General features: G+C 36.7%; 1 protein-coding gene across 1 annotated transcript in view; it reads left to right on the top strand.

Moving 5' to 3' along the window:
- znf827 (zinc finger protein 827) overlaps positions 1–14,112 on the top strand; it is a 98,217-nt gene that overhangs the window by 20,378 nt on the left and 63,727 nt on the right. The window lies entirely within an intron of this gene.

Raw genomic sequence — 14,112 nt, forward strand, 5'->3', positions numbered from 1 at the left:
TGCAATATTGGGTTATAACCTAACCCTACACCTAAGATGCTACGTACTTTGGTAACCGTACCAATAGCACCGCGGGTTGTCCGTACGACAACCGTACTATAGACACTATTAACGAATGCATCGACTCAGATAATTTGCATCAATTCATTTTCTCCTCGGTTTCATCAACAAATTGTTTCAGGCCTTGTGGAAAGCTTTGCCAAGTTGAACTTTGATCTCTTCATTTTCACATATGTTTTGCCAGTATTTAGAACTTGAAAAGTTGGTTTTAGAGGTGATAATGTATTGTGTTTCCCACAGTTAACAACCCTTAATTTTGTCACGGTGCTACACTGGAATAGGTCCACTACTTGGACTTATCCACATTCCATATAGTCATTCCTCCTGTTGTATTTAAATGAGTATTTTTCAGCAAGTTATTGCTCAAACATTTATTTTTAAACATTTATTAGAAAACTGGGTCAGCAGTTTAAGAACAAAATGTGGACAGCATTATATTCTTCCCAAACATCATTTAGCTGTGAACCAGCTACGCAGGTGTCAGATTTGTCTTTGTAAAACCATAAGAAGTGTTACAGTTTTTCCTGGAGATCTTTACACTCCAGATCAAGTCCACTTTTCATTTTCACACAGACATTTGGAATAATGAGGCAGCGACAGACATGCTGTGCACATCAGTGACGCATTGCTGCCATCTGACTTAAGTTCTGGGTTCTCTGAGTAATGTTTGATATACTGTACTGCTAATGTGTTTGTCTCCCAGTGGACATCTTTGGAATGGCAGTTACTATTGCTGGTAAATACCTACCGCTACTCTGTGATTTTTATTTGGCTAAATGAAGGCGTGAGCCAGATTGCACCCATCTGTGAGCTGGAAGTGGCCCAATGGCTGTATGTTGGACAGCCCTGGTATATGAACACTGTTAGCAGAAATATAATGTACTCTAGTTAAAGATGGAGGAAATAAGGGCAGAAGCAAACTGATGGAGTAATTTTGAGCAATTAGTGTTTTGTTCCAGTTGTTATTTGTGACTGCATAACATTCTCATCTCCACTGCTGATAGGCTGCTACAGCTACACAGAGGCTACACACGTCATATACTGTTTGATATACTAAAGAACACTGTGAAAGGCGCGTATCAGTCTGTGCAGAATTTTCACTTTTAAAAAATCGACTGCAGTCGTGTGTTATGGGCATGGGAATTTTGGGAGCCCCTGAAAATATTGTGGAGTTTCATTAAATTTGTGAATTTGAGAGGGAACTGATATCTACAACTGAATGATTTGCTAATTCATGTAATGATTGTTTTCTCAGTCACTTTTACATTCTCGGATTTATAAGGCCCTATAAAAGTCGTTTTATTTTTTCCCAAGTTCTGTTTTCCACTTAAATTTTTTAAATTCCGTTTTATTTTTTAGAAAGTAGTTAGTAGTTAGTTTTGAACTCTTGTGAGGAAACAAAATAAATACTAATAGATAAATAAACTCATAATTAAACAAAAATGTATGTCAAAAATAAAGTAAGATATAATTAAAAGGTAGATATAAGATGTAGTGACATGGATTATTCTGACTGCTCCTCACCCAATTTCCTCTCAGGGATCAATTATTTACTGAATCCGAGTAGGTTTAATGATTAAGTTTTGATCAACTTAGTTTAAATTAATTTATTTAATTAATTTAAAATATCCTATCTTCTGTAGCTCTGGTGAGATGTTGTTCGAATGTAACATTCTAATAACGTTGCTCCAACGGACTTTTTTATAAACCGGAAGTTCCCACTGAAACGGTTGTACTTGAGGTAGCTTTCCAACTGTGGACGGACAAAAGGCTGGAATAAAAAAACTAAAGGACAACACGGACTGAGTTATTCTTAGTTAATCAGACACAAACAGTTCAAACACTGAGCAGGTGAAGATGATTAAAGCTGATCACATTGTCACGGACCACCACTGCGCTACACGAAAAGCAGACGGGGCTTTTCAAGCACAACAAAGTTAAACGGGCACTGAAGGCTCTGTATTTAGTAGTCAGTGATGATTTGCATTGTTTTAGAGGGTGTTTGTGGCAGTTTCAGCGGAGTTTAATGCAACCAGGACATGAGGAGGGATCGCGGTGCACCTAATAAGCGGTCCCCGGAAACATTTCCCCATAAAAAAAAACATTCCACAGTGACGGTGTTTAATGCGGATAATGTCCATTTTTGCGTTTAACCGTTTTCATTAGTCGATTCCGTCCGCAATTCCGTTGACGCGGATTTTATAGGGCCCTAGATTTGGTCCCCGGGCCTTGAGTTTGATGCGTGTTGTAGAGGCTTCCTGGAGAGATTTGATATTATGCAGTTTTGAAAGTTGTCAAAATGGAATAGAATCAATAGTGATTTTATTTACCCAGATGTGAGTCAAGAGTCATGCCCAGGGCAAAAGGCCTCTCTCCATTACCAACCACAAATATAATATTCTGAAACCCTGCAATAATGATTATTGTGAACTTTAGGTATTAAAATTAAGTACATTTCTTTATTGGTTTATACTGAATTGGTAATTGGAGAAAAACGCCCAAAGAACATGCCAACACTTAAACTCACAATAAATGATTTATTCATGAATTATTAAGAATCAATGCATTCAGCCTTAAAGCAGAACATAAGTAATGCATGCTAGAACATAGACATCTATTTCCTAAATAGTGATTATCATATTTACACTTACAGTACATTTTAGTGTTGATCTTTTTAAATTTAATTTGTTTGTTTCCATTGGGTAAATAAAATAAACAATTTATTTGCATAACGTTTTGTACATACATCTTTATCATTGTTCTTTAAAACGTCTTAGCCTCCCAAACTCTAAATATTTGAACATTTGTTTGTTAATTTGCCATTCACTATTTACACCTATTACCGGTAATAGTGATAATATATTCTGTATGTCATTTGCCACATTAAATGGCTGCATTCTAACTAAATTGACGAATTGCTTGGCTCATTTATGCATAACATAAAAATAACAATCCACCTAATCATCACATTACATAAAGATAATGTATTCTTGGCATTTCACCCATACCTGAAGAGCCGTGGGCGGCATGGGAAGCCTAATCATTCCCTTTTCAGTTTATTTTTTCTGATGACCTTATTGAATGTACGTGACATTGAAAGTCTCAGACAGCATCATATCCTGATGATGTCAGTGAGTGCCATTTGTTCACACAGTTAAAATGGAGATTAGTTGAGATTGGATTTGACAGTCTTTGGTCCAATAGATGTTTAAAAAATTTCAAATGCTTTTTTTTTAAACAGCCACTAACTGCATAACTGGCCTCTATTCATGAACCAATTAATTCCATTAGCATGGTAATGCAATTAGATTTTAGACTGCTTCTGGAATGTCAATTGTGATGCTTTTTCTGAATAATGACAGAGGAGTTTCCAAGTAAAACTTTAGAAAATCATTCTATCCGTGGCTATTTTTAGATCAGTATCACAGTAAATCTGATATATTTGTTTAACTTTACAGCAGTAATAACAGTTCATATTTCTATACCTGAGTTTCTGCCATGCTCGATACATTTTAATTGTAATGTAACTATTGTTTATAACAACTACAGCTGGGAAATATATCGAGATTGAAGATGTATTGAGTTTTCTATTTTGGCGATATAGAAAATATATATATATATATATATTTATAGCTCATTTTGTGTTAAAATTCTCATTTTAGAATTCCCTTTTTCCCTACATCTCAGAATGTGAATAGCACATTTAGTTGGATTTCTGACACATGCTGTCCCTTAGAGGAGAAAAAGCCAAAAGTGGCACATGTGCAGCTGTTTGTTAATAAATGTGCCTGTGTGGCATTTTGTCCAGAAACCCAGAATTGTTTTTCTGGTGTGATTTTATTTGAATTAAAAAACATCAATATTTATATCATCATATTTGAGAAAAAAAATATTGATATGAGTTTTGGTTCATATTGCCTAGCCTTAATAACTATTACATAACAGGCTACTGTGCAAACATGACAGGGCACTTTCAATTTAATGCACATAGAAATGTATGTATATATACTGTATGTATACACACACACGTTTCCTACTTCTGTAAAACATATTATTTTGACTATTTTGGTTTAACAGCCAGAAGTGTTACTACTTTCTGCAACTTTGTAAAAAAAAACATATTATAACTTTTTATCTGGCAGTTAACACCCAGAGCTTTGGTGACACATCTGAGGCAATGGGATTTTTAAGTGAGATTCTAAAAATTGAAAGGAAAAATAAACTAAGGGCTAAGTGCACTTCATCTGCATTGAGGAATTTCAGAGGTCTCTGACTCTGTCTTCTCATTCTCTTCCAAGAACACTTCTCCTTCCTGTTTCACCTCTGGCATGCTGCCCAAAGTACCCACAAACCACGGAGGCCAAGGCCGAAAATACACAGATGGTGATTTGTACTACATTTCAATATGCTTCAACCACTTATGTATATATATATATATATATATATATATGTGTATATGTGTGTATATATATATACACCTCAAATTCCATGTAAAAGGCAAGCTTTTTATGTGGGTTTTTTTTCCACAGACAGTACTTGGATGATAGTAGTTTAGTTGAAAATAATTCTTTTGTCATGTTTGAAAGAAGTTTTTGAATGAAGGATGCACCGATTTCCTTTATTTTGGGGGGGATTGGCGATCGGCCGATCTTTGCATCTGAAACCAATCTTTTCCGCCGATTTTTTACTACCTCTGCAAACGTCTTAAAGTCTGTCATAAAGTCAGCCACTGTCCTATTCTGCTGTGAGATGACTGACAGACCCGCCTACCAGCTCATGCGTGCATGTGTGTGCTGCGCATGCCTCTGCTACACAGGATAACAACAACAGTCACAGAGGATCGGAGGCACGATTAGCTTAGCATGTTGGCAGTGTTACACAAAAAAAGAGAGCAAAGGATCGCAATTTGTAATTCTTGTAACGCGGAAATAAGACCTGGTGGAGCTGCAAACATAATGCTACCTCATTCACTATAAGACACCACCACACCGCCGAGTGTGGAGCAAACAGCCAGTGGAGTGCTGTTGGTGCTTATGATCAGTGAAAAGTTCATGGCTTTTTACATGAATAAAAAGCTTCCACTAATGAACAAGTGACTATAATAAATGTGAGAACACTAACCTGTGCTATGTTCATTCAGTCATTACACGTTGACATGTTACACATGATGCACTTTATTATTTTTTAGAATGTTTGACTTTTAGGAGTTTTTATCTTGTAAACTGTTGCAGATTATTTTTAGATTGATATTTTTACATTTATATATCCACAAAGCTGCTGCATTTGGACATTTTTTAAAATTTTTGCACTATTAGTTTGTCCTGTTATTTTATCATCTGTGCCAAACCCTGTGATTTGCTTTATTTGTTAAACCAAAATATTGCTGTGCACTTTATTTTTGGCAAAGAGCTGAAAACAGGTCTGCAGTGCTGTTGAACAAGTTTAGTTAGTTTTTAGAATTTGAAAAATGAAAGACAAAAGAAAGTGAAATAATTTAATATTTTGGACAGCAATGTTCTAAACTTTTAATTCCATGGCTCCTGTTTGTCACATTTCTCCCAATGGATATCGTGCTGGAATAAACTATGGTGTGATAACTAGGCCTGGGCCGGTAACAGATTTTGCTGGACGATATATTGTTCCAAAAATTATTGCTGATAAACGATATTATTGTCAAAAAAATTTCAGACCAAATTAACCACTAATGTAATAATCATAATATTACAAGTACACCTTTTCAAATGCAATCAACTTGTATTTCTCATTAGTGTTTTTTTTACCATTGTAATTGGAATGTCAAGATAAAATAAAACAAACTCAATAAAATTGACTCTCAGTCTCTGTTAGCAAAAAATTACACTTTAATAAATATCACAAACAAAAACAATAAAATAGACCCCGTCTCTGTTAAGAAAAAAACACCTCAAATGCAAAACCACACACAACCAAAGCAATAATAAAATGGTTTATCAGGTCTCTCTCAAAAAACAAAATTGCACCTGCAATAAATATTCAACATTGAGGCACAAAGGTATATAGTTGGACATTAACAGGTAACACTTCCAATCTAGTCATCCAGTCTGTTTGGAGGCCAAAGACAAGGAAAACAAAATTCTTAGACTTAGCTTGGTTGCTAGCCTCGCTCGGCATCCCCACTTCTGCTTCCGATCACACCGCTTACGTCTCCTCTGCTGGCGGACACCGCTGGTACGAGGTTCCGCTGGTACGAGGCTCCGCTGGTACGGGGCTCCGCTGTTTCACAAGCCGACGTAACAATTCGAAGCTACTTAGTAGGTGTAGTGTTGCCGCATCTACCGGACTATTACGGTTTGATTTACCTAAATCTAAGATTGCCTGACAGTGGTATACTATTTTAGAGTAATTATGCTGCAGGTTTCACTGAGAAATTATTAGAACTGACTGAGTTATCTGCAGCCGACAGGCGCGCCGCCAAATACGTATGACTATGGTAATATAGCGAGACCGGAAAACTTAGAGTTCATTTTATTTACCATCCAGTTAATTGATAGTTAAGTGATAACATTCCTCTAGCAAAGAAAGAGTGTTTAACAGATTGCTTTCAAATGTTGTTCTGCTCAGACTGAGACATACCTCAATAAGGGAAAAGAGAAATATGGAAAACCTTTTTTATACTCAACATTTCTTAATCAATACAAAAACGTGATGGTTATTTGCAGAGACACATGCCCAGTCCAACAGTTAAAAACCATATTGTCCTGTAAGCACTGATATCCTGCTCATTAGCATAGCAGCTGTGCTAACCCCTGCCAGGGTTGACACGGACATTGAATCACCACTGAGATTCTTCCTTTGCTCCATCCTTATGCTCTGCCTTCCTTTCCCTATGTTTTCATCTTTTGTATTTCTTGTTTTTACACCTCACCGAAAAACACACATGTACACAATCATTCTTAACAAAAAACAGGTTGTTCATATGAATGATGCTAGTTGGAATTGGTTTAAGTCTGTATTGTAGATGCTTTTTATTGCACTCAAGGTTTTTGGTCAGCAGTCTTTGTGATTTTAGCTGTTCCTTGGCCTAACCTCCCTCCTTTTTGAAGTCTCGTTGCCTCTCTCTCATTCTTATATTAGCTCATGTGCATGACTCTCCTTTTGACTTCAGCACAGTATTGATGCACCCCCGTCCAACCTTAATCGGCTAATGGCCTGCTCTTCTTGCCTGCCCAGCCAAATAAACCCATTCCGTCACCATCCCTCTATTCTTCCCCATCCTTCACATCGCCACCCCAGTGACTTGTCCAGGCTCAGGCGAGGCCAATTTTATAAATAAGCAACAATGCCATGTCCTAAGTGTGCTTGTTCGATTAATAGGTTAGGCACGCTACACGCCAGATTTGGGCGATTTTGCCTAAAAAATTTTTTTAAAAACAATTTGAATTTCAGTTCGATTTTTTTATTTATTTTTTTAATGCACTTAAAAATGACTGCAGACATCAGATATATTGTCAAAAGTGCAACTCTATTGCTGTGATTGTCCTCAAGAGTTAAAATACATAGAACAATCCCAAAATAAAAAGGGCTCTGTCATTCAACAATTTCAAGCTTTAACACAGGTTTAAGCAAAAGTGCAACAGCAACTTCACAGTAGCTTAAATTTTCTGATTAAGGAATCAGATAACTACATATTTTATGACATAACATTACAATAAAAAAAATAACAAACTCTTCCCTTAGAATCTCAGCATAGAGCGAATAAAAAATTGAACATGCCTGTGGCACACACATAGCCTACTCAAAGGGTAAACACATGTAAACAAAGAGGGGGCTGGCTCACGTCGGAACGCAAAAAAGTCAGAAAAAACTGTGGTGGGGAAAAAAATGTTAAAAATTAAATTAATTTTTAATTTTTTAAACTCGAATTTGCAAAATAAAAATTGTTTTTATTTTTATCCACAAATTTGATTAATCTATTAAGTCGATTTTTTTGCCCAGCCTTACTCATAGGATTATTCTGTAAAATTATGGTGCGTTGAGTGAATTTGTCCCATTAATCAGCTCTGCCGTTTATTTGGTCTGGCCAAAGATCGTACATGTTAAACTTGTTTAATATTTGTGACCAAAAGTCCTAAAAGTTCCAAATAGAAAATTCCGATTTCTGAGTTTGACTGAGTTTAGTGGCACCACATTGAAATATCCTAAACTCAGCTGACCACTATAATATTAGATTTTCCTGACTTTACAGAGTAAGAGCTCTGACTTCAGATCACATAGGAGGTCAAAAATTCTGAGTTCCAAGTTGCTTGGAACGCAGCATTTCATCACGTTGTTAGAACGGCAGTTCGACAGAGTCATTGTGTGTGTGGTGTGCTGTAATGAGATTGTCAGAGCATACCGCACACAGTAGGTTCAAAATCGTTTTATGCCGGGTTTTTTTTTTTTAATCTTCATGTGTAGGGTCTGTAACAGATAATAATAATAAGTTAAAAAAAATCCCTTCAGATATAGAAAATTCTTGTGTGTACCACATCAGTCATGTGACATGGCCTTTAGACCTGCATTTACCGCAGTCTTTTGCTTTTCTTTCTTTCGCCCACTTGCATGCCTCTTGTTTTCATCCATCATTCAATGTGACAAGGTTAGCTAAAATCTGATTGACTGTGTATATGCCCACACATATGTGTACCCCCCCTTTGACCTAGAAAAGCTACAGCCAAAATAATCCTGCCAAGTTCACAAATGGAGAATGTTGACAGCACGGCATGGTCAAACAATGAACAATTCTGTTCCCCGAAATACCCAGCTGTTTTTACCTGTAGTTCTAGGCCGGTTGCTCACACGTTTTTTTTTTTCAAAGACAGGTGAACGCTAACCACTTCTTTATTTTTTATCATGTATTTTTTAATGTATTTTATAAATCTTAATGGGCAAATGACTTTAAAAGTCTTGTTGCCTCTAAATGCAGGACCGCATCCTAAATAGTGCATCTATGAAATATTTTACAATATTATGTCCATCTTAATGTTGAATTTTTATTTAACTGTTGCTTTTTGTGTATTTCTGGTCTGCTTTTCGGACCATGACCATATATGGGTTGTAATGTAGAGAAAGGACCGTGCAAGGCTCCCTTCAGCTTCACTGCAGCGCAGAAAGCTCACACTGATGATGCCTATGGCGTTATATAGAATTATAATTATTAGCATTACATCAACTACTTTTAAAGATGCCTCCATATTGTGTAACAGTTCATCTAAAAAGACTTCTGTGAATGGAGTTTATTTATTGACATGGAGCTTGATGCGTTTACAGCAGGGTTGCTGGGCTGTCTATTTTATCATAATATTGGGTTCATATTAAATTGCTGGTCCAGCCCAGACCCGTCACAGTTAAAATCATTTTTTTTTGTCATACTAATTATACATTTGTATTTGTTTGTATATAAAACCTTCTTTATTAAGCAACTGTTGGAACTTCTCAGATGAGCATCATGCGTTGCTGAGATCAGCGTGCATGGGGAGTGTGTGTTGCCAGATTGGAAGGAATTAAGCAGTCACGGTACACTTCGCCTTATTACAGAGGAGACGGGAGTCAGTATCCTTCTTCTAGTTCATATCGATGAGGCTGAATGGATCTTTCAAGCAGAATGTTTATCTGCAACTCATGCTTAGATTGATCTGAACATGAAGCGGAATATTTTCAAAGTGAACTTCTCGAGAAATCAAACTTTTGTGTAGGGATACACCGAAATGAAAATTTGAGGCCGAATAAAATATAAACGCTTGGCCGAATATCGAATGCAGTTAAGTTTTTCATTATTTTTTTAGATAGTGCATAAATAGCCTGGAATACATTTTTAGTAGGGATGTAACGATTCACTCAACTCCCGATACGATTCGATTCACGATATTGGGTTCACGATACGATTCTCTCACGATTTATTTTACAAAATGGGACTGTAGACAAATTTTTTTTTTTGGAAAAAAACTAGAAAATACGGTACTATTTTCCTTTTATTTTTCAAAAGAATTCCTTGATAAACTATTCAAAACAATGCAATTTATCTAAAAATAAATCTTGAATTAAATAAATAAAGGAATAATACAAATGAAAATGAAGCCTATTAATTTAAATTCTGGTTCTATAATAAACAATGCAAAACTGCATAATAGTTATTTTTCTTTTTAAAAGTGCAACTGAAAATGTATTTTGTGCCTTAACAATTGGACTTTAAAAAAAAAAAAAAAAACGTGATTGCAATGATTTACGTCATATTTGTTTGGACCAGCAGAGGGCGCTGGTAATACAGTGGTCAGTTGGCATGCAGATATCTTGCAGTGAAGAAGAGATGCTATGCTAGCAGACAGAGCTAATAAAAAAAAAAACGTGACTTTTACAGATATTCAAGTAATATTACAGATTTTCTTTCGGTGCTAAATGGGTAATGAATCATTTATTAACATATTTAAGAGTAGAAGGCGGCCAGAAAGAAACTATTAGCAGACTCCGCCCGCCGCCTACACTTGTGGATAAAAAAGGTACTGCGATTCAATTTTCAGAAAATCGATGTCAACCGTGATACCTATGAATCGATTTTTAACTGCCTTACGATTAATAGTTACATCCCTAATTTTTAGACATGTTTTTTAAAGAAAGTAAATGTTAATTGAATAATATGATATTTTTTTAAATATTCCAGTAGCCAGTAGTTTTTCATTTATATTAGCCCTTCAAATAAAACAAAACATGCATTCCAAAAAAAACTAAAGTGCATTAAAGGGGAGGTATAAAGAAAAAAAATCACTTTATAATGGTTTTGCTACAGTGATATACATTCCTTTAGCGGAGAGTGGTAAGCAGAAAGGAGAGAGTCTGGTTGTGTTTGTGTGTGGAAAGGAGGAGATGCTGCTGGTGGTTGTGCAGCAACGTGCACACACTTTTCCGACTCTAAATCACTGCACGTTGTTTGATTGCGTAATTGCGTCACACACTACTATTTGGCCTTGCTTTTAACTCACAAAACCGAAGGCGGCCGAATGTGGCTTTTTTTGCAATATATATATATTCATCCAGATATATTCGGCGGCCGAATATTCTGTGCATCCCTACTTTTGTGTGCTTTGGATGTCTCTCGTTGGAAGTGGAAAATATGATGGTAAATTAAGGATTACGGACAAACTAAGCATCATTTGGCACTTTTATTACTGGATATTAGTTTGTTTATTTTTCATAGAATAACATGCTGTTAAAAACATTAGATGTCAAAACTGTTGTCGTGCCCTTCAAGTCATTCTCAAATGCCAGCTGTACTGCCTTTTGATCAATTTCTGCCTCAATAAGTAAAGTTGATCTGTTTTAAGTGCCACTGTCTACTCTATAGTAAAAACAGAACTGTACGATTTTGGCACAAAGAGGAAATCCCCCACTGCTGCACCAGTGACTCTATCCGTGAGCGATAACAGACTTGGACTGCTGTACACCCCGCAGCTGTTTGTCTCAACGTGCAAGTCATCCCCGCCATTACACCGCTAAATGGTTCCCTTTCAGTGGCAGACGCTTGCCGCCTCAGCCCGTATTTCCACGTCTCACACCACTTGGGGGAGTTGGGGTTGGAGGGGGGATGGAAGTTGCAGTTAATGTTATCAAGCCTGCCACCAGTTCAGCTGCAGAACAGTTAAATGTGTCTGTAAAAGGCAACATGAGGGACTTGGATTACACGAGGCACAGCATCACACTGCTGCTTTTACAATGAGAGTTTCAAGTGCGTACATATACATGTTATTGTTTACCATGCATAAAGTGGCTTTATTGCTATACAGACATGAGTACATATCTCCGGACATAGGACTGAATACTTCGTGACACAAAAGAAAAAAGCCATGACCGTTCAGGGAGTGCATGAGTTCACTGTAGCACTACAACAAAAGCTCAATGGTGTGACACTGTGTTCAGCTTCACCCAGCCCAGAGGTTTAGGAGCTAACTTGGGAAGCAAAAGAGTTCACCCTCAAGGCTCAGACCTTGGGTCAGCAATCTAGTGATTTTCCTCTAACCACATTACACCCATTAGTGGCTCTTGCTGCTTTTTGCATGTCACAAGGAAATGGGTCAAGCCCTGCGCCGCATGATTCGCCACTACTTTATTCATGTTAACCCTACTCAGGTAATAGAATAGTTTTATGGAACATGATAAATTTGTTTTGAAATCGATGCAATCCAATGTTTTGACTCAACCTAACAATGGTCTACAAAATTCACTACTTGTGCTATATTATAGAGCATCCTACAGTGTTGTCAAAGTCACATGTAGCATTGAAAAACAGTTTGAAGCACTTTTGTTGTCAGTTCTTGGGTTTCCGTTAATAAAGAAAATATGTGACTTGTATGGACCCAGTTTATCATCTATCACAATATAATAGGGTAGTGGTCACAGTCGGTTGTGGTTGTAGACACTTTTGTGGATTTGGGTTGGTTGGATGGATGTCAATCAACTTCAATGTTCCCAACAGGTAAACATAGAGCAGTAGTGCTGCAGATATGTGTTTTTGTTTTTGTAATAGAGTATTCTGTCGATTTTTTTTTTTTTTTTTTTCATCGATTAATCAAGTTATCGGATAAATTACACTTTAAAGTTTAACAACTATATCAATAGTGTGACGAAATATGACAGACCTCTTAAAATGAGCAAGCAATTGTCAGTTATTACTCAAAATGTTATTCAAAATTATTTTTCAAAACTTCAACATAACAGGAAACAAATGCCAGGGCAAAAAAAAAAAAATATTCAACCTATTAAACGGTAAAAAGTAAAACTGGTGTAGCCACTGCTATAACACACGGTGCATGAGGGACCTGTCCATGTGCCGCTGTGATGTACTATGGGGGACAAAAAAAAAAAAAACATTGATTTGTACAACAAATTTAAAAAAAAAAAAAGTACATTTTTATGCTCATGAATGCAGCTTTGTCCATATTTAGCATTTATTTAGCATTTTTGAATAAGTATTGTTTAGTTTGTTTTTGTTTTTTTACCCATTTTAATATTTTGGTAGTTTGGTGTATTTTTCTGTAATGTATGTTTTTTGGAGTCATTATGTATATTTTTGTATCTTTATGTTGTCTTTTTGTGCATTTCTGTTGTCGTTTTGTTTGTTTTTTGTACAAATATTTTGTGTGCGCATGCGCGTGTGAGAAAAGGAAAGTTATGCGAGTGAGATTTTAGCACATTTGCCCTCTTGTTACTTACGCCTCATCACTAACTCATAGTACAGGCTTAAATGCATTATCTTGTTGAGGCCCCGAGTCTGCTTGCAGAAGTGGCATTCATGTGAGTATGTTTTTTTTCTGGTGCTGCCGCATCGTGGAAGCACTTTTATGGTAGACTAGATCCATCCATTACAGTATCTACACTGGACTACGTTGTCCGCCTTGCAAAATGTAAAATGGTCCCACACTTAAAACATTTTCTGTCGTTTTCGCACTTCACTGGTGTCCACGTCTTCCGCCATTGGCAGAGAGAAAATGATGCGCGTCAATTAATTCCGTCCAGGTGAAACATGACGTCGCCTGAGACCGTCTACAAAGCGTCCGTGATACGGACTTTAATGACATGAATTAAATGAAGCCTCTGGGCAGAGAATTTGCCTCGAAGCTTTTTTGTAATTGAATTTAGGGATGTCCCGATACAACTTTTTCACTTCCGATACGATGCCAATATTGCAGCCTTGAGTATTGGCCGATACCGACATTGATCCGATACGGTATCAGCACAAATCATACATACTTTTATTACTCTTTTTGTAGTGTGGAATGCTAGCAAAGGCTTGATCAAGTGATGTTACTCAAACTTATGGGAGTGCTTATATAGAAGATTTTAGATGCAGTTCGATAAAATCTGCTATTCGTTTTCTGGCTGATATCGGGCCCATATTCAATATCAATATCGGCTCGAGACACACCTAATCAAATTATTCGAGTTACTTGACGAATCGTTTTAGCCCTATAGAGCAGACCCAACCGACGTGTGTTTAGATTGTGAGGGTGTGGACACTTTGGTGTGTGGCATTTGAAATAATTC

Source organism: Gouania willdenowi, chromosome 1 (assembly GCF_900634775.1).
Source record: "Gouania willdenowi chromosome 1, fGouWil2.1, whole genome shotgun sequence".
NCBI classification, from domain to species: domain Eukaryota; kingdom Metazoa; phylum Chordata; class Actinopteri; order Blenniiformes; family Gobiesocidae; genus Gouania; species Gouania willdenowi.